Source organism: Felis catus, chromosome B2 (assembly GCF_018350175.1).
Source record: "Felis catus isolate Fca126 chromosome B2, F.catus_Fca126_mat1.0, whole genome shotgun sequence".
In the NCBI taxonomy this organism is placed as follows: domain Eukaryota; kingdom Metazoa; phylum Chordata; class Mammalia; order Carnivora; family Felidae; genus Felis; species Felis catus.
In genome coordinates, this window is record NC_058372.1 from 53454200 (window position 1) to 53480866 (window position 26667).

At 37.5% G+C, this 26667-nt stretch overlaps 1 protein-coding gene across 1 annotated transcript in view; it reads right to left on the bottom strand.

Moving 5' to 3' along the window:
- COL21A1 (collagen type XXI alpha 1 chain) overlaps positions 1–23275 on the bottom strand; it is a 248843-nt gene extending 225568 nt beyond the window's left edge. The window contains exon 1 of the mRNA XM_045057676.1: positions 23185–23275. The gene's annotated coding sequence lies outside the window, so the exon portion shown is untranslated. The remainder of the gene's footprint in view (positions 1–23184) is intronic.
- Between the last annotated feature and the right edge of the window lie 3392 nt (positions 23276–26667).

Genomic DNA, 26667 nt, shown 5'->3' on the forward strand with positions numbered 1-26667 from the left:
TTATATGATCCTTTCAACTTTTGTGTACGTTTAAATTTTTGTAGAAAAAAATATTAGTCTGTTACACTAAATGCTTAATTTATAAATAATTAAACTAGGCATTTTTTATCCTGAAATATCTTTTTAAAAAAACCAAACTACAGTAAATTATTCACTCATTAAATATAAATGTTTAATAAAGTAATCATAGATTTTTATACACTAGCTTCCTTTATCAAATAATGTATTAATCTTAAAATGTGCTGGCGATGTTTTGGAGTATATTCATCAAACATAAGCTAATAATTATCATTTTACCTTTGTTTCCTTTTATTTCCTAGAGAATTACGCAAACAGGTTTGGCTTCCCATTGCTATCTTATTAGATCAAAACACACTGAGCTAAAGTGAACAGACCAGGGTACAATTATTCAGTCTGTATTTGATTGGCAACTGATAAGCACTGCCCCCAAATCTGTTCCATGGGTTGATTGATTGGTGAATATTTAATAGACGCAGATGCTCAAAATTCATTTGCTGCATCAGGACTCCCCTTGATGCTTTATTCACTCAGTCAGCATCTATCAAATACTCTCTCTTCTTTTTTTAACCTTAACCAACTCATTCCAACAAATATATTTTGAGCACCTATAGTGTGCAGGCCACGGTTTTAACCTAGGAATTATACTAAGACTCATTTGCTGCTCATAGAAAAGGACTCAGAAAAGCACATGGGAAACTATAAGACAAAGCAGAATAAGAACAATACTACGGTGGGCTGAATAATGGCTCCTTCAGAATGCTTACATCTTAATCCCCCAAACCTGTGAATATGTTACCTTACATAATAAAATATACTCTAAAGGTGACATTAAATTAAGGATTTTGAGATGAGGAGATTATCTGGATTATCCAGATTAACACACTGTAATAAACAAGGTCATTATAAGTGAGAGGAATACAGGAATGTCAGAGATTTGAAGATGCTATGCTGTTGGCTTTGAAGATGGAAGGACCCATAAGCCAAGGAATGTAGGTGACTTCTGGAAGCTGGCAAAGGTAAGGAAACAGATTGATTCATAAAGCACAATCCTTCTAATGCTTTGGTTTTAGCCTCATAATACCCATTTTAGAGTCCTGACCTCCAGAAACTTGAGACCTTCAGAACTTGATTTATGTTCCTTTAAGCCACTTTATATTTTTAAGTCACTAAGTTTGGGGGTGATTTGTTACAGCAGAAATAGGAAACAGACAGACAGGAACAAAATTACTTCTGACTAGAGACATCAGGAACAGTTTTCTGGAGGAGATTAAATGGAAATATAACAGAGATCTCACTTCTGCATCCTTTAGGTCTGCACTGTCTAGTACAGTAGTCACTAAATACATGTGACTAAATTTAAACTAGTACTAAAAATAAAATTTTTAGAGGATTTAAGATGGCATAGAAATAGGGGGACCCTAAGCTTGCCTTGTCCCTCAAACACAAGAAATCAATCTGAGAACTGAGAGAACAAACAGCATGTCCACAGAAGAAAAATGACCACTTCATGGAAAGTAGGCGCTGTGGAGAGTGGATTTGGGGGAGAAAAGAGCTGCAGGTGCTGCAGAGGGGAGGGAGCCCTGGTCACGGAGAAAGGAGCAAGAGAGAGAATAAGAGTGAAAACATGCACAGGGAATTGTACAAGAAAAACTTCCCCAAAACCATTGACTGGGAAAAGGAGAGGGGGTGACCATTGCAAGTTTTTATAAGCAACAGAACTCAAAGTCTGAAGGTGTAGAGTTCTGCACCATCACCAATGTCATACCTGGCAGGATTCGTGATGCTCTGCTGGGGAAGAAAGGCAGAGACCCTGGAGCAGGCAGCATGGTCTGAGGATCCCCTGGGTCACAGGTGGACAAACAGTTCCTCTTCTTGGAATGCATTTGGGAGTGATGGCACAGCCTCTTCAGGGATAAAAGACCCAGTGGTCACCATTGAGCTGCCTTGTTCACTAGCATAGGAACAGGGATGATGGCTCAAAGCAGTAAGCCTTGGTGCCAACTTTCTTTTGCACTTTGTCATAAAATCAAAGCTGCTGCTTGGTCTTATGACCATTTTCTGGGACAAACAAACACTGTTTGTGCAGCAGACCCTCCTCCACAGGATCAGAGTGGGTCCATGCCACGGGGGTCTCCGAAGTTTGGAGTTTTGAAACCCAGCTGCATCTGAGATAAAATACAGGGGTGCTGTGCCGTCTGGTAGGCAGACAGCTCAGAGGCAGGCAAGGTGAAGGCAGGGATCTGGTGGATCCCTGGGGGGGATGATTGTTTGCTCTTCTGTGAGGGCTTCCTGAGGAGTGGCAGGCACACAGTCCTCACTCCCAAGACAGATATGAGAGACAGCCAAGCCATTTCCCTCCACAACACTGACCAACTTCTGTAAGCAAAACAGCAATGCCAAGTGGAGGCTAGAGCTGCTTACACCTGCGCCCTGCAGGTGCATCTCTACTAGGTCAAATCCTTTGAGAATCAGCTCAGGAGGCCCCACTCCACCAAAGACAGCACAAACCTTTCATACGCCCCAAGTTGAAGGATCATAGGTGCTGAAAATCTTCAGCTCTAGGGGTAACAGGATCTAGCTTCCTTTGTTTTTGTATTTTTTATGGGATACAGAAAAAGCAACTTTTAAATTTTATTTTATTTTATTCTTTATTTTTTATAATTTTTTGGATCTATCCTCTTTTAACAAGCAGACCAAAACAGACCTATGGTTTAGCTTCCCTTTCCTTTTTTTTTTTTTTGACCTCTTTTTAATATAGCTATCATTCTCAGGAGCAACCACAAACAAAACAAAATAAAACAAAAAGAGTGTCCTTGACAAAATGACAAGTGGAGGAATTCACCCCAAAAGAAAGAACAGGAAGAAGTAATGGCCAGGGATTTAATCAATACAGATATAAATAAGATGTCTGAACTAGAACTTAAAACAATTATAAAGACACTACCTGGGCTTGAAAAAAAGAAAAGCATAGAAGACAATAGAGAATCCCTTACTGTAGAGATCAAAAAAAGAAAAAAAAAACTAGTCAGGCCAAAATAAAAAACACTATAACCGAGATGCAAACCTAAATGAATGCCAGGACAACAAAGATGGATGAATCACAGGGATAAATCAATGATGTAGAAGATAAAATTATGAGAAAAAATGAAGCTGGAAGGAAGAGGGAAATAAAGATATTGGATCATGAATGTAGACTTAGAGAACTCAGCAACTCCTTAAAATGTAATAACATTCATACTATGAAAGTCCCAGAAGATGAAAAGTGAGAAAAAGGGGCAGTTTTATTAGAGCAAATTTTGCTGAAGACTTCCCTAATCTGGGGAAGGAAACAGACATCAAAATCCAAGAAGCACAGAGAACTTCCATTAAATTCAACAAAAGTCAGCCATCATGAAGACATAGTCAAATTCACAAAATACTTAGACAAGAAGAAACTCCTGAAAGCAGCAAGAAAAAAAAAAATCCTTAACCTACAAGGGAAGACAGATAAAGTTCACAGCAGACCTATCCACAGAAACTTGATAGGTCAGAAGGGAGTGGCATGATAAATTCAATGTGCTGAATGAGAAAAATATGCAGTCAAGAGTACTTTATCCAGCAAGACTGTCATTCAGAATAGAAGGAAAGATAAAGAGTTTCCCAGACAAATAAAAATTAAAGGAGTTCATGACCACTAAATCAGCCTTGCAAGAAATATTAAAGGGGACTCTTTAAGTGAGGGGAAAAAAGACTAAAAGCAATAGATTACAAAGGAACAGAGAACATCATCAGAAACAACTTACAGGCCACACAAAGGCACTAAATTCATATCTTTCAATAATCACTCTGAATATAAATGGAAAAAATTCTCCAATCATAAGATAAAGGTTATCAGAACGGATAAAATAAAAAATAAAAAGACCCATCTATCTGCTGCCTGCAAGAGACTCATTTTAGACCCAAAGATGCCACCAAATTGAAATTGAAGGGATGAAGAGCCATCTATCATGCTAATGGACATCAAAAGAAAGCTGGAGTAACCATACTTATATCAGACAAACTAGATTTTAAACAAAAGACTGTAACAAGAGATGAAGAAGGGCATTACATCATAATTAAGGGGTCTATCCATCAAGATATTACATTATAAATATATATGTCCCCAACTTGGACACCCAAATATATAAATCAATTAATAACAAGCATAAAGAAACTCATTGATACTAATACAATAACAGTAAGGGACATATGATCTAAGCATAAAATCAATAAGGAAACAATGGCTTTGAATGACACACTGGACCAGATAGACTTAACAGATATAGTCAGAACATTTCATCCTAAAGAAGCAAAATACAAATTCTTCTCGAATGCACATAGAACACATTTGAGAGTCACAAATCAGCCCTCAATAAGTACAAAAGGATTGAGATAATAACATGCATATTTTCAGACTACAATGCTATGAAACATGAAGTCAGTCACAAGAAAAAATTTGGAAAGACCACAAATACATGGAGGTTAAAAAACATCCTACTAAAGAACGAATTAATTAACTAGGAAATTAAGGAAGAAATTAAAAAGTATATAGAATCAAATGAAAATGAAAACATGATAGTCCAAATCCTTTGGGATGTAGCAATGACAGTCCTAAGAGGGAAGTATATTGCAATACAGGCCTAACTCAAAAAGTAAGAAAAGTCTCAAATACACAACCTAACCTTACATCTAAAGGAGCTAGAAGAGGAATAGCAAATGAAGCCTAAAGTCAACAGAAGAAGGGAAATAATAAAGGTGAGAGCAGAAATAAATGGTATAGAAACAATAACAACAACAAACCAGTAGAGCAGATCAACAAAACTAAGAACTGGTTCGTTGAAAGAATTAACAAAATCGATAAACCCCTAGCCAGACTTATCAAAAAGAAAAAAGAAAGGATCCAAATAAATTAAGTCATAAATGAAAGATAAGCAATCACAACCAACACCACAGAAATACAAACAATTATAAAAGAATATCATGAAAAGTTATATGCCAACAAACTGGGCAATCTGGAAGAAATGGACAAATTCCTAGAACACACAAACTACCAAAACTGAAACAGGAAGAAATAGAAAATTTGAACAGACCCATAATCAGCAAAGAAATTGAATCAGTAATCAAAAATCTCCCAACAAACAAAAGTCCAGGTCCAGATTCCTTTCCAGGGTAATTCTACCAGACATGTAAGGAAGAGTTAATACCTACTCTTCTCAAGTGTTTTTTAAAAAAAGATATGGAAGGAAAACTTCCAAACTCATTCTATGAAGTCAGCATTACCTTGATTCCAAAACGAGACAAAGAACCCACTAAAAAGGAGAAGCACTGGCCAATGTCCCTGATGAACATGGATGCAAATATTCTCAACAAGACACTAGCAAATCGAATCCAACAATACATTAAAAGAATTATTCATCACGATCAAGTGGGATTCATTCCTGGGCTACAGGGGTGTTTCAGTATTCACAAATCAATCAACATGATACACCACATTAATAAAGAAAGGATAAGAACCATACGATGCTGTCAATAGATGTATAAAAAGCATTTGACAAAATACAGCATTCATTCTTGATAAAAATCCTCAACAAAGTAGAGATAGAGCGAATATACTTCAATATCATAATGGCCATATATGAAAGACCCACAGTTAATATTATCCTCAATGGGGAAAAACTGAGAGCTTTTCCTCTACAGTCAGGAACAAGACAGGGATGTCCACTGTCACCATTACTATTTAACATAGTACTGGAAGTCTTAGTCTCAACAATCAAACAACAATAAGAAATAAAAGGCATCCAAATTGGCAAGGAAGAAGTTAAAAATTCACTATCTGCAGATGGCATGATATTCTATATAGGAATCCCAAAAGACTATACTAAAAAAGTGCTAGAACTATTACATGAATTCAGCAAAGTCACAAGATATAAAATCAACGTACAGAAATCTGTTGCATTTGTATACACCAATAATGAAGCAGCAGACTAAGAAATCAAGGAATCGATCCCATTTATAATTACACCAAAAAACACAAGATACGTAAGAATAAACCTAACCAAGAGGTAAAAGATCTGTACTCTGAAAACTGTAGAACACTTATGACAGGAATTGAAGATGACACAAAGAAATGAAAAAACATTCCATGCTCATGGGTTGGAAAAACAAACATTGTTAAAATGTCTATACTTCTCAAAGCAATCTGTATTTAACGCAATCTCTATCAAGATACTACCAGCATTTTTCACAGGGTTAGAACAAATAATCCTAAAATTTCTATGGAACCACAATAGACCCTGAATAGCCAAAGCAATCCTGAAGAACAAAATCAAAGCTGGAGGCATCATGATTCTGGACTTCAAGCTCTATGACAAAGCTATATTCATCAAGACCATATGGTACTGGCACAAAAACAGACTCATAGATCAATAGAAGAAATAGAAACTCCAGAAATGGATCCACAACTATGTGGTCAACTAATCTTCAACAAAGCAGGAAAGAATATCCAATGGAAAAAAGACAGTCTCTTCAACAAATGGTGCTAGGAAAACTGGACAGCAACATGCAGAAGAATGAAACTGGACCACTTTCTTACACAATACACAAAAATAAATTCAAAATGGATGAAAGACTGAAATGTGAGACAGGAAATTATCAAAATCCTTGAGGAGAACACAGGCAGCAACATCTTTGACCTCAGCTGGAGCAACTTCTTACTAGACATGTTGCCAGAGGCAAGGGAAACGAGCAAAAATGAACTATTGGGACTTAAAGATAAAAGTCTTCTGCACAGTGAAGGAAACAATCAACAAAACTAAAAGGCAGCCTACAGAATAGGAGAAGATATTTGCAAATGACATATTATATACAGCGTTAGTATCCAAAGTCTATAAAATACTTATCAAACTCAACACCCACAAAGAGATAATCCAGTTAAGAAATAGGCAGAAGACATGAAGATATTTTTCCAAAGAAGACATCCCAATGGCCATTAGACATGAAAAAATGCTCAACATCACTCATCATCAAGGAAATACAAATCAATATCATGATGAGATACCACCTCACACCTATCAGAACGGCTAAAAGTAACATAAGAAACAACAGGATTTGGTAAGGATGCAGAGAAAGGAGAACCCTCTTGCACTCATGGTGGGAATGCAAATAGTTGCAGCCACTCTGGAGAATAGTATGAAAGTTCTTCAAAAAGTTAAAAATAGAACTACCCGATGATTCAGCAATTGCTCTACTAGGTATTTACCAAAAGGATACAAAAATATATATTCAAAGGGGTACATGCACCCCAATGTTTATAGCAGCATTATCAACAATAGCCAAACTGTGGAAAGAGCCCAAATGTCCATTGACTGATGAACGGATTATGAAGATGTGGTGTATTATATATATATAATATAAATGTTAATATATTAATATATTTATATATATGTAAATATATACACACACACACCACATCTTCATAATCCATTCATCAGTGGACATATATATATCATGTGAGATATATATATATATATATATATATATATATATATATATATTACTCAATGATGAAAAAGAATGAAATCTTGCCATTTGTAACAACTGGAGGGTATCATGCTAAGCTAAATAAGCCAGTCAGAGAAAGACAAATATCATATGATTTCACTCATATGTAGAATTTGAGAAACTTAACAGATATGGTCATAAGGGAAGGGAAGGAAAAATAAAATAAAAGCAGAGAGAGAGGCAAACCATAAGAGACTCATAAGTACAGAGAACAAATTGAGGGTTGATGGGGTGGAAATGAGTGATGGGCATTAAGGAGGGCACTTGTTGGGATGAGCCTTGGATGTTATATATGTAAGTGATGAATCACTGGATTCTACTCCCAAAGCCAAGACTACACTTTATGTTACCTAACTTGAGTATAAAAAAATTAAAATTTAACTAATTAATTAATTGATTAATAAAAAGATGTGGTATGTATACAGAACAGAGTATTACTCAGATGTCAAAAAGAATGAAATCTTGCCATTTGTAATGACATGGATGGAGCTAGAGTGTATTATGCTAAATGAAATAAGTTAGTCAGAGAAAGGCAAAAACCATATGATTTCATTCATACGGAATTTAAGAAACAGATGAATTTGTGGGAAGGAAAAGAGGGGAGAACAAAAAATAAGAGACTTTTAACGATGGAGAACAAACTGAGGGTTGATGGAGGGAGGTAGGTGGGGGATGGGCTAAATGGGTGATGAGTTTTGGGGCGCCTGGGTGGCTCAGTCAGTTAAGTGTCTGACTTGGGCTCAGGGCATGATCTCACAGTTTCTGTGTTCGAGCCCGGCGTTGGGCTCTGTGCTGACAGCTCAGAGACTGGAGCCTGCTTCGGATTCTGTGTCTCCTTCTCTGTTCCTCCCCTGCTCATGTTCTGTCTGTCTGTCTCTGTCTCAAAAATAAATAAAGGTTAAAAGAAAAGAATTTTTTAAATAAATGGGTGATGAGTATTAAAGAGGGCATTTGTTGGGATGAGCACTGGGTGTTGTATCTAAGTGATGAATCACTGAATTCTACTGGAACCAATATCTCACTGTATGTTAACTAACTAGAATTTAAATAAAAATTGGGGGAAAAAAGAATTTTAAAAAATGTATATTCAGTTTCTCAGTTGCCTTAGCGACATGTCAAGTGCTCAATAGCTACACATGGCTGATGGGTACTCTGTTTGACAAGATAGATATAGAACATTTCCCTCATTATAGAGAATTCTATTGGGCAGCCCGACTTAGGATTCTTAAAAATGGCAACAATTTCTGTTATTCCCCTGGGATATGCTATGCTTCTGATATATTATCTTAGCCAGGGTGGTGGGCACAGGACCATGGCAAATGCAGAGGCTTCCATCTGACCTTCGATTGGTTATTAATTGTGCTCAGTCTTTCATTATCAATCCTGGCTGCACAATGGAATGCACTGGGGAGTTTTTAAAAATACTAATGCTCAAGCCCTTCCAAATAAACTGAACCAGAATCTCTAGGCGAGTTTGAGTATCAGTATTTTTAGTGTTCTCCAGGTAACTCTTTAACAGGACTATCACTGAGCAATAATTTTATTTCAATATAAGTACTAGTATTGGAAAGGGCTTTCTTTTTATTCTCATAAAAGTTACTTGGAGGCCATTTACAAATACATAATTGCTACCAAAATAACGTGTCTAGCTAGTTAAGTCTTATAGCAAAAATAGGGGCACTTGTACCCCAATGTTTATAGCAGCACTCTCAACAATAGCCAAATTATGGAAAGAGCCTAAATGTCCATCAACTGATGAATGGATAAAGAAATTGTGGTTTATATACACAATGGAGTACTATGTGGCAATGAGAAAGAATGACATATGGCCCTTTGTAGCAATGTGGATGGAACTGGAGAGTGTGATGCTTAGTGAAATAAGTCAAACAGAGAAAGACAGATATCATATGTTTTCACTCTTATGCAGATCCTGAGAAACTTAACAGAAACCCATGGGGGAGGGGAAGGAAAAAAAAAAAAAGAGGTTAGAGTGGGAGAGAGCCAAAGCATAAGAGACTCTTAAAAACTGAGAACAAACGGAGGGTTGATGGGGGGTGGGAGGGAGGGGAGGGTGGGTGATGGGTATTGAGGAGGGCACTTTTTGGGATGAGCACTGGGTGTTGTATGGAAACCAATTTGACAATAAATTTTATATATTGAAAATAAATAAATAAATAAATAATAAATAAATAAATAAAATATGGTACTGGTGGGAAAAAAAAAGTCTCATAGCAAAAACCTTACCGTCTAATGCCAAGGAGTATGTCCAGAACAAATGAAGAAATATGTATTCATTAATACATTTATAGATTTAATATAAATATATATTTGAATATATATGTTACATATAATTACATATTTACTAATATTTATAATGTTATAGAATATTTAAAACACAGTATATAAACATATTTCTATTAGTATATATGTTAATCTTTTTTCCTTTCACCAGAAATCTATTTGACTATTTGGTCCATGAGCATACTTTAGGAATAGACATTTAAAACATGGGTTTTAGGGGCACCTGGGTGGCTCAGTCAAACATCCAACTTCGGCTCAGGTCATGATCTCAAGGTTTGTGAGTTAGGGCCCTGCTTCAGGCTCTGTGCTGATAGCTCGGAGCCTGGAGCCTGCTTCAGATTCTGTGTCTCCCTCTCTCTCTCTGCCCCTTGCCCACTCACACTCTGTGTGCGTGTCTCTCTCTTCCAAAAATAAATAAACATTAAAACGTGAGTTATAATACCTGGCTCAGATGTTGCAACTGAACAAGATAACAGGAATAATAAACAACTATCACTTATGGGTTTTTTTAAGGATAATGTCTTTTAATTAACGTTAGATTAATCAATCACACAATTGCTCCAGGCAAGAGGAGATGAAAAGAATAAAGTTCGAATTTAGTTGTGTGTACCTTTATAGGACTTGGTACTTGGGAGAGATGGCTTAGCCAAGTGAGAGCTGACGTCCAGCTGCCAGTGTAAATGTCAAAGTCTCACATTGTTAGACCATGCTGAGAACAAGCATGCTGGAGATGACGGGCAAAAGGACATTTTTCCAGGGACTGGCTGCATGGCTTGTGCCCCTGCTCAGCTATCTTTTAAAAGATAGAGTATGGGTTTAGCAATGAAATGCCAATGCATTTTTTAAAATGTATTGAGGTATAAATGACATAGAATACTATATTAGGTTCAGGTGTACAACATAGTGATTCAACATTTGTATACATGGTGAAATTGTTACCACAGTAAGTCTTGTTACTATCTGTTACCTTACAAAGTTAACACAACATAGGGACACCGGGGTGGCTTAGCTGGTTAAAGTTCCAACTTCAGCTCGGGTCATGATTTCACAGTTTGTGAGTTTTTGCCCCATCTTGTGCTCTCTGCTATCAGCACAGAGCCCAGTTCAGATCCTCTATCTCCCTCTCTCTCTCTGCCCCTGCCCCACTCGCTCTCTCTCAAAAATAAATAAACATTTTTAAAAAAACAAAGTTAATACAATCGTATTGACTCTATTTCCTACCAATGTATTTTAAAAGACACCATTTGGATAAGGAGAAAACTTTCAAAACTCTTTGTGCTAGCCCATCAAACTCTAGCTCTAAAGAATACAATGCCTCTTTTCCTGGCCAAGACAAATGTACAAAGATCGTGAGTAAAAAGAATAAACCAGAGAATACAATTCTTGGATTTGTGAGCAGAGACCAGTTCCAGGATGTGAGTTGTTAGATTAGAGCATTTGTTAGAAAACATGTGTTCCTGGGATAATGATGGGAGCGGTCCAGATCATAGCCCCTTGGCAGTGAGTCACTTGGGCCCCTGCATTGCCACCCCACGCATTTTAATGCCTTTTCTAGTCCTTTCTCCGATAAACAATGAAAAGAAGAAAGAACATTGGGAAGGCTGCTAGAACCCTTCGTAGTTGGGGTAAAGAAAAATCACATTCCTTATTTTCATGAGAGGGTTAGATCTCTATAAGGTAAGTTTCCTTCAAGTGGATCCACAGTATGACTCTACAAATTTATAAGAGTTTTACTCTATTTTGAAAGACAGCAGCTAACTAACATGGTTATAGCTGTGCAAATGTATACGTTATATATATATACAGACATATACATGTGCATATATGTATATAAGTCATCATATTATATAACTAATCATTTTGATTTAAAATCACAAACGCATATCTGTATGTATAGATATAGATGATATAGATATAGATCTGTAAAAATAATTAGTGAACCACAAGATATTGAAACTGAAGGCTCTGACTGAAAAAAAAAAAAAAAAAAACTTGCCCTTAGAAAACTTCAGCTTAACAAACACTTGTGAGGACTCATTAAATGCTCAGCTGATTCCTGACTCCACTTCCATTGAGGAGCAAATAAGACAGACATGTAACTACAGTGGCATCATCAACGGCAGAGGAATGTTCAGGACTCTGTGTGAGCATAGAGGAAAGACATGTAGCCTAATGTGATATCAGGAAGTCTTCTTGGTGGGGGTGACACCTTAACTATGTCCTGAAAAAAAAATGAGTCATGATATGCATCATTCTTGCTGAGTGAGGGTGAGCACTAAAGAGTTATGGACAGAATAAAGAACATAATGAACTGACAACAAAATTTTGTGAACAGGAAACTATAAAAAATTAAGCAAACCTGGAATATGCTGTATTCCAGCAGATGAGGCTGGAAGGAAAAGCAGAAACTAGATTACAAGGACCTTGTTTTAAAGACTGAACTTCTCTTTTGCAACCACTCATATTTGCATTTTAGATTATTCAGTCTAGCTGTAGTATGAAAGATTTAAGTGGATAAATAATGGAAACAGAAAGATGAGTTACAAGGTTAATGCGAACAAGCAATGAAACCTCATCAACTAGAGTAATGACAGTTGGGAAAGAGAGAAGGGATGGAGTCTGTGATTATTTTGATGATAAAACATAGATTTTGATGACTGATTGGAGAAGGAGTAGGAGAAAGAATTGAGATCGGCCCTCAGTTTTCTTGCTTGGGTGATTAAGAGGATGTTGGTATTTGTTAGGGAGTGATGAGTTTGAGTAATAACATTCATTGAATGAAAACTTCTAAGTTCAGATTTATAATTTGCTTTGAAGTATCTGTCAGAGATTCAGATAGAAATACACAGCAGATGCTTGCTACATGGATCTGAAGTTCAAGAGAAACTTCAAGACAAAAAGAAAGAAAGAGAAAACTACTGGGAAGGTCAAAGAATATGACTGGTAGTAAAAAATACAATAATGCATAAGACATGAGGTTGCCAAAAATAACAATGACAAACACCATTTGGGACACATCAATGTCACTAAGGTACATAAAGGGACAAAAGCATGCCCTTGAGGGACAAGGAAGGGTTAGTTAGGAAGAAAGATAGCCAATACAAATTGGTATCAAAGAAAACAAGGGAAGAGAGGTTTATAAGGAAGGTATAGTCCAGAGTGGCAAAAGCATCAGAGAAGTCAGTAAAGACGCTGGGTTCACAGCCTCCTACACCAGGAAGACTGGCCAAATGACACATGTCTTTAACACAGCTGGTAGGAAACTAACGTGGCCAAAGTACAATGGGCTGGAATGATTTTGGGTTTCAGAATCACACAAAGCTTGATTTGATTTCTTGTTCCACCACTTACAAGGGTGGTGAGTTACTCTCTGATCCTTAGTTTCCAAAATTTTCAAAGTTAAAATGAAATAATGATAGCAAGGTGTCAGTATGGTCAGGTTCTAGTGAGAACACATCCAGGATTATAGATAGCGTCTTTTGGATATGTCCTTGCATAGTGGAGAGACAGATCTCCCTCTCTATCTCTCTTTCTCTCTCTCTCTCCCTCTCTCTCCTCCTGTTCATATAAGAAGATAGTTCTATCAGATTATGGACCCACCCTATGACCTCACTTAACCCTAATTACCTCCTTATAGGCTCTGTCTCCAAATATAGTCACACTGGGGGTTAGGGCTTCAGCATGTGAATTTGGTGGGGAACACAATTCAGTCCATAGCATAGCCATTCGGATCACTGATAAGAAGGGAATGGATATTCCAGTCAAGTCACCCTCCCTCACAACATATTCTTTGAATAAGAATAAGCACCTGAGGACAGAAACATGGATAGAGGTATTCCTGTATACCCTCCCCCCCTTGCCTCTGCCTTGCCCAGCCTATTTTCCCTTCTCTCCTGCTTTGCCCAGAAATAATGCTATGGAATTAATAAAGAGAATAAGGTTTTTAAAACTGTATTATTTTCATAAAAGAGAAAGAGCATATATCCTTCCTTCCTTAAAATAACCCATGCATTAATTTTCCTTTTCAAGATATGACACATTTTTTTAAATAACATCAAGGACCTTGAGCCCTCCCCCCATTGAATAAATGTAACTGCAACATGTGAGTTGTGAAAGTGTGAAAGAAGATTCCCTGCCTGGGAGGCAGGAAACTTGGATTCTAGGCTCAGTTCTACTGTAAATCATCTGCAGCACCTTGGGTAATATATTTACATCTTGAAGCTGGTTTTCTCAAATGTAAAATGGCTGGGTTGGATTTAATGGTCTTAAATTTTGTTCCATTCCTAATGTTATATAATTCTAACAATGTCAAAAAGTTTCTAAGTTTCAAAACTAAGGTTTCCATAGTCTCCAACTCGAATTGTCTATTAGAGTTCGATAAGCCTAGTTTGTGATTTTCCATGGTAAGAAATAGGCAGAGACTGTGATATTATGGCTCTTACACAATGCATTCTCTAAGTAGAACAGAAGCAAAGAGTTTCCTTTATAACTTTTAATTAGTGCACAAGGTTGCTTTCTACATATGGCAGAACAGTGACCGTTAACCCAAGAGCATACCACTAGAGGGCAATACAGTAACATAGATTGTTTTGTACGTTGGCATTTTATCCTATGGTGGATCACCTGTAAACATGATGTAATTGAATGCCTGAGCACTGCCATTATTATGGGATGTCACTGCAAAGACAGAAGCCAAACTAAAAGAATAAAAATTTTTTAAAAATCAATGCAACTGGGAATTATTTAATACCAGCATGATAAATTTAGACACTTCGACTGATTATAAACAAGGCAAATGCATGAATATCAATCCCAATAATGGATTCTTTCCTTTTTATCTAGGTGTCTGACCATACAGTACAGTACGGCTACATTCAGCTCCTTTTAAAGGATATTGCCTCATGAAGGCACCCTGACCTATTCCCTGAGCAGGGTGCCTGTGTCCTCCGCCTGTGACAGCCCTCCCGGGCCTGCAGGCCTAACTTCCTCCCCTTGATTGGATCCCACAAAAACAGATAACCCATAGCTTGACCAACCAGCTATGAGGTAGCTTCACACAAAAGTTCTTCACAAATGTGGCCAGGGATGACTGGTTGCATCAACAAGTTTCTCTCACTCTGAAATTTAAATTTAGACCTATGGAGAGAATCAGTCAGTTGATTGCAGGAATATATACATGAGAAGAAAGTAAAGACTGATGATCTTGGATGCCTGCTGCTGAGTAGCCACTAGAAACCCTTATCTTTGGATCCAGGTTGAATCTTGAATCTTTCTCATTTCCAAATTACATTTCCTGTTTTCTAGAAGCTGTTCCTCACTTCCTTTGAGATTTCTCTCCTCTTCTTTCTCCCTTCCTCTCTCCCTCCCTCCTCTCTCTCTTCCTCTTTCCCTTCTCTTCCCTCTATTTTTACACATAGATTTTTTCAATTACCTGAGTTAGGCTAATTGGGTCCTTTTTCCTTCCCCTGAAAAGGGAGCTTAAAAGCACACCTTATAGTAATTGTAATGTCATTGCTAACTGATTTTCTTTTTGTACATGGTACTTAATTAAGTGATACTATATTGCAATAACACAAACATGTTCTTGAACTACAAAGGAGTCATAAGTTTGTTACATGCTTGCTAAGAAAAACTACAATTAAAAATACACGTTTGGGGGGCACCTGGGTGGCTCAGCCAGTTGAGCAGTTGAGCATCCAGCTCTTGATTTTAGCTCAGGTCATGATCTTAGGGCCCTGAGATCTAGCCCTGCTCTGGGCATAGAGCCTGTTTGAGGTTCTTTCTCTTTCTACCCCTCCCCTGCTCAAGTTTCTCTCTCTCTCTCTCTCTCTCTCTCTCTCTCTCTCTCTCTCTCTCTTTCAAAAAAAACCCAAAAATATACATTTTCAAACAGATTATTCTTATTTTTATAAAAGAATTATAGTTTTATATGAATACTGAGATGTTTTTGAGCAGCAGAGTGTGTTGCAAATATCCAAATTGTAAGCCTGTTCTAGTCATTGAGGCATATTACTTCTCCAGAAGTGTCATGTAGGATTTGAAGACCACAGCCTCCTGGAGTTTCTCGCTATCATGCTGGTCCACACTCAACCTCTAGCAATTCATCAAAATTATCATTCAAATGTCCCTACCAGTTTATGGCTCTAGTGGCTTCTACTCCCGTTAAGCAAATCTCGGCTGTGACTGTCTGAATCCACCTATCTCAATCCACCTGTGAATGTCTGAATTCACCTCTCTCCACATCTCAGGGTGGCAGTTTACTCCACAAGCTCAGTTCTCTGATGGGTCATGAAAAGTCAATGATTTTTAGTTTGTTCAGCTTTTTTTTCTTGTAAGGATGAGAGTGATGACTTATGAGCTCTTACCATGACAGAACTAAAACTACAAGTTCAAAGATGACTTACTGACCTTTACCATGCACCTGGTGTCGTGCAACCCATTTCATAAGCGTCCATGTCTTTAATTCTCCCCATAACATTATGGCTTTGTGCTGCAACCTCCATACTACCACAATGCCTCCTTGTTGCAACCAGCTGCAGACCCCTGGGTGAGTCCTCCTCACTGTGTGAGGATTTTAATTCCCTGTACAGCAGTTTCTCCTGTTGTAACTTCTAGCAATTTCGAGATCCATGTAGGTGATTATTCCAATATTCCAGACCCTCAGTCCCTCGATCTCCCTTCTCTCCATAGTTGACTGTGCCCTTCATGCGATCTCAGTTACCTACCTGCATGGTCATATCACTGGCAGATTTGCCATGACAAATATGAACCTCTCCATGATCTCAATTTCAAATTTGAATTTTCCTACCACTACCTCTTACCTCCCCAGCTCAATCCCTCTAGTTCTTCTGCCCTCCAAAACACTTCAAAGACAACAGATTCTCAATCTCTTAATAATACTTTTCACTGATCCCTGCTGTCTTCATCATCCATGCTCTTCTACATCCATGGTCCATCATTATAATTAGACTCTTGTCTAGAGCCTCAAGTCACATGCCTTCTTCATTAGATTCTCTTTGTTCAACTGTCACTCTGGTTAAATCCAACTCTGCCTAATCCTAACCCTGTACCTGTGAAGTCAAATCTAACCCTGTACCTGTGACTAAAAACAAATATTCAACCACCTTGACGGGTCATAAGTCAAATATGTGTCCACTAGCACTTTGTAATACCTGGAAATCCAACAACTTGCTAGTACATTTTCTCTTCCATTCCTCTAGAGTCTTCCTCATAAATGTTGGGTCTTCAAACCTTCAAACCTTCATCTGCCTCCTTACTCTCAACTGACAACCATACTTCCGATTACTATTTCAGGGGGAAAAAACTATCAAGAGAAAACTTCCATGCTCTCTTACAACCACCACCACCCACTTATCCTGCACCTGTGCCCATGTCCTCTGCCTTTATTCCTATTATAGTTAATCTTGTATCTAAATAAGACCAGTCTTCCCATGCGTACACCAGATCCTTTCCCTCTTACCTTCTCCACCATGCCTTTTCTGACATCAGTGATTTTTCCTTCTCTAATGGATTATTCTCATCAACATACAAACATGCTGTAAACACTCCTATCTTCAAAAAGTATATATTTAGTATCGATCCTACTAGCTACTATCCCACTTCTTGGGCCTATTTTTCTTTCTTTTTGGTTTAATTTATTTAAAAAAATTTTAATGTTTATTTATTTTTGAAGGAGAGAAAGACAGAGTGTGAGCAGGGGAGGGGCAGAGAGAGAGGGAGACACAGAGTCCAAAGCAGACTCCAGGCTCTGAGCTGTCAGCACAGAAGCCCAACATGGGGCTCAAACCCACAGGCTGTGAGATCATGGCCAGAGCCGAAGTCAGACACTCAACTGACTGAACCACCCAGGCACCCCTCTTGGGCCTAGTTTTCAATAAAACCTCTTGGAATTGTTTGTACTTGTCTGAAACTACACACACACACACACACACACACACACACACACACACACACACATAACTCTCTAACACTATCTCCTGCTTCTTCCTCTCTCTCCCTCCACTCTAGCCACAGGCCTCTTTGCTGTTTCTACAACTCACTAATCAGGACCTGTCTCAGGGTTTCACATTTTGTTTCCTTTACCTGGAATTCTCTTTCCTTTAATATCCACATGGCTTATACCTTCACTTCTTCTAGACTTCTGCTCAATGTCACCTTATCAGAAAAGCCTAACAAATTTTTCTAAAACAAAAATGAGCTCTCTCCCATCACTCCACCCAGGATTCTCTTTCCCCCTTCTCTTCTTTGTTTTATTTTTTTTTCCCAGAGCATTAGCATCTTCTGATTTTTTTTATTGGAGAGAGAGAGAGAGAGAGTAAGAGCATGAGCAGAGGACAGGGGCACAGGGAAGAGAGAGAGAAAGAGAGAGAGAGAGAGAGAGAGAGAGAGAGAGAGAGAGAGAGAGAATCTCAAGCAAGCTCCACACTCAGCACAGAACCCAACACAGTGTTCCATCCCATGACTCTGGCTGGGATCATGACCTGAGCTGAAACCAAGAGTCGGATGCTAAACTGACTGAGACACCCAGAACGCCCCTAGCATCTTCTAAATTTTTTAAATTATTGATACACACCAGTAAAATGTAAACTCCATAGGAGAGGGATTTTTGTCTGGTTTAATTACTGCTTTTATTCCACAGTGCCTGGACACAGGAGCATGTAATATGTATTAGCTGAATGAATACTAAATTTTGCAGACAAGGAAACCAAATTCACAGACACTACGTGCAATGGCTCATCCACTGGGAGTAGTACAGAACTGGTAAAAATTATAAAACTTCAAATTAAGCGTGACCTTCAGGGTGCCTGGTGGGCTCAGTCAGTGGAGCATATGCAACTCTTTATCTCGGGGCTTTGGGTTCAAGACCCACGTTTGGTATAGCGATTACTTTAAAAACAAATAAAATCTTAAAACAACAACAACACACACACACACACACACACACACACACACACACACACAAACCCAACATCTTCATCACAATATAGTTAGGAATCAATTCGTCATGGGTCTCTCACATTTATGCACATTTTATAAACCGAGGCACTAACTGGTTTTGCTCCAGGCTATATTTCCATGGGTATTTATATACTGATCAGTCCTAGAAATTAGAGATGGAATCTACCTCCAGAACAAAGGGAAGGCATGCTTGCTGGTCATTTTTTAAAAATTGGATTCCCTAAGTTCAGTGCTTCTCTCCTGTAATGAAACCTACCACATGTATAGGCACAAATCTAAACCCAACACATTGGCCCAGTGGAACGTTGGACACACAGAACTCACACAAACATGCTGCTTGCTGTGCTGTGAGTAATAAACTCCTTTGTCTCTGAGTCAGAAGTTGTGACTTCTGCCATCATCAAAACTGTGGCAGGCTAACTTGTGAGCTTGCAAGTAGGTACGATCTCATACTTTTCACAGTTCTTCACAAACACTACACTACTGTTCCGAAGTGCCCCAAGTAAATTCTAGCAGTTTCTATCTCTGATTCTTAGAATCCCTAAATTTACCAAGAATATTGGTTATAGTTATCCCTTAATTCTCTGTTGTTGGCAATAGATGAATAGATTTTTGCCAATGTTTATATTTAACCCAAGGTGCCAGGTAAATCCTAATCAATGTGTTGAGGCACAAATGAGGGTCGTTCCTACTAGATAAGCCAGGGCAATATTCAGGCTGCTCACTGGACCTGAGTGAAAAGAGTAATTGGGCACTGATTTGGTGTTTGTCTATCTTGTCCTCACTCTTCTCCATTCTAGGTGGTGTCCCCTGTATACTACCCCATTACCTCTTTTATCTAGTCTAGGGACAGGAAAAGCTTGCTTTGCTAGTTTGAAGCTGAGTCCCTCCAAGAAGTTACCACCTTTGTTTCCTGCTTTACACTTTTCTCAAAGCAGTAGGGACTGAACATTGACTGGGTTAAAGAGAAACTCTCAGAGATCAAATAATCATGAACTTGTTTAGGGTGGTCTCTGTTAGCCCAAATAGCACCCAGTTCCTAGAGCTAACACATTGCTTAGTACTCCCCTAGGAGGACAATCTCTCCAATCACTGGCCCTGAACATGACATGGCCCTAGACACCTGGACAGGAAAATGGCAGCAGCATGGAAGACAGACCCACCCCTACACCTGATTAAGGGAAAATGAGACAGAACCAGATGTCCCACCACAATTTCAGCCATGAAATTGCATCCACTTCTATCATAGTAATATAAAAATTGAGACCCTCTATATAACTGTGTCATTCTTCCAACAGATATTTAATTAACATTAGTTGTGATGACTGACTACGAATTTTAATACAAGGCAAGAGCAAGCTGGGAGAAACACATGATTCTATTTTGATGTAATATTTGATTAGATATGTTATCTTCCATTATCAAAGCTCTTCATACATTTTAGTTAAGCATATATATACAAAATGAAAAGATAATTAAGCATTGAAATCTTTTGATCTATCTGAAAGGAATCTAAGGCAGTTTTTTTTAATAATGGATTCTTCATTTAGATTAAATTTATTATATTAAAAATATACTTTATAATTCACATATGTTAATTCAAACCTGAGAAATTAGAAAAACATACTGAATTAGAAGCAACAAGATAATCATAATTCTCCCTCTCAAAAAGTAGCTGCAACATGGGTCCTAGCTTACCTGTTGTTTTCTCTTACATAAAACTACCCTCTTCCTCATTTCACTAGGCTCTCAAACTTTGCCAGAGGAAAGATTCTAAAAACTAATCTAACTGCAATTCAGTGATATTGCATCACAAATCAAAAAGACAGCCCTGTCTTTCTCCCTGGTTAACAATGTTACATGGTGATCAGTTGAAATGATTCTAACAATATTTCAAGACATTTATTGCTAGAAAAGTAACTATTTTAAGTTAGGAAATTCTGAAAGACCTTTAATAAAATAACCATTAATTCAACTCATCTGTTCAGTTAAAAACATAAATTTCTATCTTGACTCGATCGGGAACAACGGTAATCAATAGAGGAGTGATTTAGTCTTAATTGAGACTAGACAGAAAAATCTAAAACTATCTCCAAAAGTTACTTGCACCGGACACCTGGGCTTGATAGAGGGAAATCTTAACAGAAAATGGGAATTTCTTCCATTCTAGTTACATACTTGGGAAATGGTTTGTGGAAATGCATGCATCTTCAGCATGGATTTTTTTTTCCTTTTTACATAAACCAATATGATCAAGTTAAACATTCTAATTTGCAGTAGATGATATAAAACTTAATTACTTTGATTTTATTTTTGTGAGCCTCCTAATATTACATATTTTCTTCAAATGTTCTGAAGCTCTGTAAATATTTTAAAACACGGACAGCTTGGTTTTAGAGGAACTCTGGATTTCAGAAATTTGGGAATATATTGGGCAGAAATAAAAAATTATTATCTAATTTCATTAAAGGCAAGTAAAAATACGAGACTCATGCCACATGGTCTGCAGTGAATTTCAACAATAGAATAACACAGTTCCACCTAAGGAATGGAAGAAACTAAAGTAACAGGTTCAAAAATAAGGAAATGAGCATGTCTCCAGAAGCCTATCCATGGTAAAGAACAAATATCAGGTAACAGGTCAGTGGCTATAAGTCCCCCAGTAGAAGAGTCCAAGGGGAGACAGGGGTGGTCTGAAGTCAATGAGGCACTTGGATAATTTCAGAGAATTATGCCCACCTTGGAATATGGTTGAAGGTATGAACTCGACAAATCCAACAGGCCTGAACTCAAATCCTGACTTTACCAGTTAGTAACTAGATACTCTTGGGCCAGCTACTGTCCTCAGAGCTTCAGTTTCTTCAAAATGGAAATGGAGATGGGCGTCTGGGTGTCTCAGTGAGTTAAGCATCTGACTTTGGCTCAGGTCATGATCTTGTGGATCATGAATTCGAGCCCCTCATCAGGCTCTCTGCTGTCAGTGCAGAGCCTGCTTCGGATCCTCTCTCTCTCTCTCTCTCTCTCTCTCTCTCTCTCTCTCTCTCTCTCTTTCTCTCTCTCTCTCTCTCTCTCTCTCTCTCTCTCTCTCTCTTTCTCTCTCTCTCTCTCTCTCTCTCTCTCTCTCTCTCTCTCTCTCTGCCCCTCCCTCCTCTCAGAAATAAACATTTAAAAACTGTAAATGGAGATGATCACAATGCTTCTCTCCTAGGATTGTTATGAGGAACGATGAACAATCATCCACATAATACACTTAGCACAAGGCCTGGTCACAAAGCAGCACCTGCAGCTGAGGAGTCGTGTTGAGAAGAGGGAAGTTGGTAATTAGGAACCAATTTGCAATCTTAAGGAATATAAAAAAGACACAGTAAAAACCCATAAACGGGGGGTCAGGCTGTCCACTGCACAATCGGGAGTTGGGTCATTTACTACCTGCTTTAAAATAAAAAAGCACATTTTCTCATTTTACACGCAAATATGACTTGGAAGCAACCTAGTAGTTGTTACAATATATAAATTTGTCCAACCCACATTCTGGTTATATTCACATCATTAATTCAAAAATTCATTTTCTATGACTCATAATCACATGGTTTCTAGAATGCGAGTGAAGAATTAATATGAGTCATCTTTTCTAACAGCCCTAACTGTATAATGTCTTTAAATCTTGCTTTGTCTAAGTTAAGCAGACTTGCTTTCCAAAGGTCACAACCTCTTCCTCTGCCAAAGATCTGAACATTTTCTTATTAGATCTTTAATTCTCTGCAGACTGCCCAGTGTGACCATGAGGTTTAATAACTTCTCATCTAGAAAGACAGTGCACGTCTTTGTCCACACAGATTAAGCTCAGCTCAGTATCACAATTTGCAAAATGCCCCTCTTTATCTTCTACAAGTGAAAACTCACCTTTACTCCCTTATCTTCCAACTTGCGACATCAAATATGGAAAATAATTAGTTGATTAATTAGCTGCAGACACTTGGCATTCTGATGCAAACTGTAGCTCATATTTTGCCTTTAAGAACATTTTAAATGTTTCTGTTTTAAGAGGCTCACATTTTACTCCCTTTCTTCCAGATTCTTTAATTATTTCTCAGATCTTTAATTACATAAGTCAAAATAAATTGGTCATTATATAAACCAAGTACATAAACTTGTCTTTATAGTGACAGCCGCAAATAGTTTTAAGGTCAACTATTTTTAAAATACAAGTTCTTTTCATTAAAAAATTCTTACATATTTTAAAATCTATCCCAGTTCAAATTTGATATCATAGTATTCATACTGAATTCTAGGTATAAGACTCACCAGCTTTTGTACTCCTAAAGTCAGTGTATAATTGTCTCTTCATTTGCCATTAGTTTTAAGTCATGTTCCCAATCTCAAGAGCGGTAATTGAACTGGAAAAAAAAAATCAAGTAGAGACTCTGCTTGTTATGTTTTCCACAAAATCCCCAAAGCCAAGGAAATATTGTTGAATTAATAAGTCACTATTAAAGCATTAATGTGAGTCACAGAAAGACCAAACCTCTTTCAGTTTGATGAAACCTATACATTTGGAACCATGTCAAAGGTAGAAACACTTTAGATCTTATCTACAAAAATCACCTGGAAGAACTGATAACTATCAATGTTTGGAATTATTTCCTTAAAGGATTCCCAAATTTTTTCGAGATATTGTCTGTAATTCTTTGTAAATATGGGACTCTACCAGTCTCCCCTGGTAGCTCAGTCAGTTGAGTGTCCAACTCTTGGACATGACTCAGGTCATGATCTCACAGTTTGTGGGTTTGAGCCCCATGTCAGGCTCTATGCTAGCAGCAAAGTCTGCTTGGGATTCTGCCTCTACCTCTCTCTCTGCCCCTTCCCCTCTGCATGCTCTCTCTCTCTCTCTCTCTCTCAAAATAAATAAATAAATAAACTTTAAATAATGGAACTCTACCAGTACTGTAAGTTTTACATCTACTATTTTAAAATATATAACTGAAAAGCATACTATCAAGTGGTAAGTAGGGATAAAAATTCTAATCAGCAAATTCTTCTAACTGAGCTCACAGTCTGCTGCTCCATGATCACTTGGCCTGATGAATCCAAATCTTCCCCCAGCAGCAAGGCTCCTGCTTCATGGATACAGTTTTGAAAAGGAAAGGCCATATAGTTCAGAGCCTGGGTTTAGGACCAGAGGAAACTTGGATTCAAATCCCAGCTTGGCCACCTACTTACTATAGCTGAATGACCTAGAGCAAGTGATATAACCTCTCTAATCTCAGCTCTCTCATCTTTAAAACAGGAAAAGCAGTATCTATTCACAAATTGCTTACAATAGCATGAGGCAAATAGCACAGGCTCAAACATAATAGCTATTATCATTATGATTATTATATGACATGTATCTACTGCCATTTCAAGTTTAAGGATTCTTTAACTGTAAAAACTAACTTCTTAATATTTTGTGTGCATATAGTCATACACTCACACTCTCACACATCTGATAATTATGAGCACCACCCTCCCCAGTTCCCTGGTTCTGTGAGCTCTACCAGAGTCACAGGGCTGTAGGGAAGGAGATGGGCATGGAGGAAGTCAGCGTGGAGGCAGTCAGGAAAAGTAGTTCACATTAGTAACTAGTCAAAAGCCAAATCTGTATAACCACATTGGACCATTTCCTCTCTTGATATTTAATATTACTGCCTGAATAATATAAACTGATTTTTTCCCTCTGCATTTACAACAGTTTAGTTCAGAGGTGAGAGGAAATGAAAAGGGTTGTTTGTCAGGAAATAAGTTCTCTGTATGCAGCTGAGAATATGCACTCAACAAAAGTTGTTTATGTAGCAATATACCTAAGTAATACCACAAACTTAAGTCACAGATGTAGTTAATGCAATGACAAACTCGGAATGCATAAAACTTTTGGATGAATCTCAACCAGTCTCCTTCTGTTTTATCATAGGTGTGGCATGTGGTCCCAGTTTCCTGAGCTAAGCTTAATAAAAGTTTCACATATAGGCCAGTGATTCATAGGATAATCTAGACGTCTGTAATTTCAGCATGGCAAAGATACCACAAAATTAATTTTCTTCAAGGAAAGAATCTTTAAAGAATCTTACCGATGAAACTTCTCATTGATTGTCTCATTTGACAATCAAACACCACATGGCAAAATAATTTTATAAAAATAAAAATTATGATCTGCTTTTTCTTAAAGTATTCTGTTCAATATAACCTATTATATCTTAAAACCACTGGAAGTCTAGAACTATATTTGGTTTGCTATATTGTACAAAGAAACTCAATTCTCTGAATATAAGCATATATTGATCTCAAAATATACCATTCATGTTTAAGAAAATGTAATTCATGGATTTAAATTTAAAATGTAAACATTGGGGCGCCTGGGTGGCGCAGTCGGTTAAGCGTCCGACTTCAGCTAGGTCACGATCTCGCGGTCCGTGAGTTCGAGCCCCGCGTCAGGCTCTGGGCTGATGGCTCAGAGCCTGGATCCTGCTTCTGATTCTGTGTCTCCCTCTCTCTCTGCCCCTCCCCCATTCATGCTCTGTCTCTCTCTGTCCCAAAAATAAATAAACATTGAAAAAAAATTTTTTTTTTAAATAAAAAAAATGTAAACATTAAAATTTAAAATTATTTGGAAATAATTTGGAGTTTATTTGAAATCATTCCAAGTAAATTTGGAAATTATTAAGCTGGGCTTTTAGTAGAAACCAAATTAACTGCTGCATTGTAGAAATAAAACTACTTGCAAATGGACACAGAAGATACAGTGTTAATATTTCTGAAACACAAAAAAAGAATAAGTTAATAATAAATATAGTCTTTATCTAACTATGTGAATCATAAAGAAAAGTAACATTTGGGTAGTAATTACCCCTTAAGTTTTAGAACAGAAGCTCCAGGCTGGGAAGAGCTATCGTAGATAATCAGTAAGATGGTGGGATATTCAAAACAGCCTTTAGTTATCGAACTTAGCTGTGAATTGGGTAAAACATTTTTTCCTAAATTGGATTTATTTTCTTAGGATGTATTACTAGTGTGGAATTTCTAACTCAAAATATGAGGGCTTGTAATACATGCCACCAACCTGTCCTCCAAATGGGCTGCACGCCTGTCCTTCCATTAGTGGGACAGTATGAGGTGGTGTTTTTTTTTCCTCTATCGCCATTGTCAACACTAAATTATATCAGTTTTTAAAAGTGAATTTACCATATGAGTTTACAAAGTAAAGAGTGACATCATCACCCTGCTCAATTTTAATTAATGAGCACCACCCTCCCTGTTCTCTGGTTCTATGAGCACTATTCAAGTTACAGGGCTGTAGGTAAGGAGATGGGCGTGGAGGAAGTCAGTTAAACAGCCTAAATATTTCTAGATGTTTCTTCACCATTTGTAGTCCTCCTTATCCAAATTGCTTATTTATGTCCTTTGCTCATTAATCAATTGGCATGTTCTTAGTCATCTGATTTCTCTGTAAAAATTCTTTATACTTTAAAAATTGCAAGGACATGTTGGTCAATATTTTACCAATTTGTCATGTGCCCTTTAATTTTCATTCTATTGTGTTTTCCTTAATAAGTTTTAGATTTTCATGTAGTTTAATTCTTTAAACTTTTCTTCATTTTATGGTAATTTTTTTGCACTTATGTTTAAGAAGGTCTTCCCACTCGGAGATAAGAAATTGCCATGTTTTCCTCCAACTTATGGTTTCATTTTTTAATGTTTTGAAAGAGTGTTATGGAGGTATCACTGACATACAATCAACTGCACAAGTTTAAA